This window comes from Solanum tuberosum, unplaced genomic scaffold, assembly GCF_000226075.1.
Source record: "Solanum tuberosum cultivar DM 1-3 516 R44 unplaced genomic scaffold, SolTub_3.0 scf00240, whole genome shotgun sequence".
Lineage (NCBI taxonomy): Eukaryota > Viridiplantae > Streptophyta > Magnoliopsida > Solanales > Solanaceae > Solanum > Solanum tuberosum.
The window spans coordinates 915,856-917,895 of record NW_006239164.1 but is presented as its reverse complement, the minus strand read 5'-3'; positions in this window follow the sequence as shown (position 1 = coordinate 917,895).

The following is a 2,040-nucleotide window of genomic DNA, read 5'->3' as shown; positions in this document are numbered from 1 at the left end:
ATATCGCATAAAATGAGATATGGAGGTGAAATTTAAAATAATGACATATAAATAGAAACGGAGAGAGAGTAATATTTATACTTCTTTGGCAAATGAATTTTACTTCTATAAGAAACAGAGAAAATTTAGAGGTATGGGACAACGTCATGAGGGGTGGGGAGGTTCTTTCTGAAAAAGAGATTTTTCGGTGTGATGATACTTTAGTAAAAATAACTTTTAGCGGCACTAAATAGACACATTAAAAAAGAGTCCTAAAATTTTTACCGGCATTAGTTAAGTGTCATTAGATCCACTGATCCAGTGTCGCTAAAGGCTTTGGGACATATGCAAAGAGTGGTGATTGCTGCTAAAAATACATATTTGGGTACAATTAAGTTATTGTCGTTAATTAATTGTCACTAAAGATAATTTTTTATTTAGTGTGAAGAAAAAAATCAGATAAGGGGAGGGTATAAGCTATTTTTTAAAACAGTATTTTTATGTTATTTATTATTAATAGATTTTAATTATTTTTTTTACTTAATTATAATATGTTACGTGTAATCATTTAATTAGTTATTTGTCATGTCATTATCGAGCGGATTACACTATTCTAATTATTATGTTTGTTGATTGGTGAAAAAAATATCAAAATGACAGTAGCATCCTACCATGAGTGTTTAAATGAGCAAAACCAAATTGAAATGTTTAGGTGAAAATTGATATCAATTTCTTGAGACGGCCTATAGATTCCACCTGTTAAAAAAATAGTCTAGATACATATAACTAAAAGCATTTAGTTGGCATTTAATATCGAAATTTGGTAATTTTTTTTGAATTATTTTTAAATAATGTAAATTTCATTTTTAAAAAAATCTATTTAACTTCATTTCTTACTTACTAATCTCACAATAATCACCGGCTAATAATTGAATTTAACAAGTAGTTAAATAAAAAATGCGTACCCTTAACCTCATATAAATTTAATTTTTTTTTACCTAAACAATAACGTGTTAACCTTGTATAAAAATATATATAATATTATATACACAAATATAAGCTAACCAAAATATAATATTTTTATATTAAATTGTGTGGCATAAATACACAACTTAAGATATTATAATCTCTAAAATTATCTACCATTTAAAAAATTACAAAAATCCCCTCTTGGATACATCTCTATCTCCTCTCAGATACATCTCTATCCTCTGTCGAATACATCCCTCCCACTATGAATCGTTATGTATCCGACAACAGAGGAATGTATCTGACGCAATAACAAAGTAGAGACCAATGTATCCTACACAACAAAATCTTAAGTAATGTATCAGTTGCAATGTTTCGGACATCCAAGGAGTGTATCTGAGAGCAATTAAAAAACTGAGGATTTTTGTAATTGAAAAAACTTCTGAAATAGAATATAATTAGCTCCTAAATACATGTGATTTCTGTACTTTATACTAAATATTTTCCCCTACTAGGAGTATACAACTTTTAATTTTTCCCTTAAAAAGTTAGTGGTGTGTGCTTGGGAGAATCTATTTATATATATAGCTACTTGTTGGGAATCCAAAAGGCATCAACCAATATGGGGATGCTAATAATACCTGGCCATATCTCCACCTATTACTACCAACAATTTTTCCTCTTTCTGTCTAAGAAAACCTTCACTAGTTATATCAAAAGCCAATCTTTCTACAATCCCTCAAAATCATACTAGGCGTTGTGGGAATTACAAACCTCCCATGTGGGATTTTCAGTATATTCAATCCATTCACAATGATTATGTGGTATATATATTTTGTCCATTTTAATTTGCTTTCTTAGTTTGCTTGTTTTATACTCCCTCCGTCCACAATTGTTTGGCAGGTATACTAAAAATAGATGTCCAAGATTAATTGTCAATTCAAACAATCAAGAAACAATTAATTACTTTTTTCCAATTTTGCCCTTAATGACAGTGTAGTTCAATTGAAAAGTTATGTAGACTTTTGGTATTCTTGATATAGTAGGGTTATATTAGTCAAATTACACCTTGTATTAAATTTTCCTTGAGGG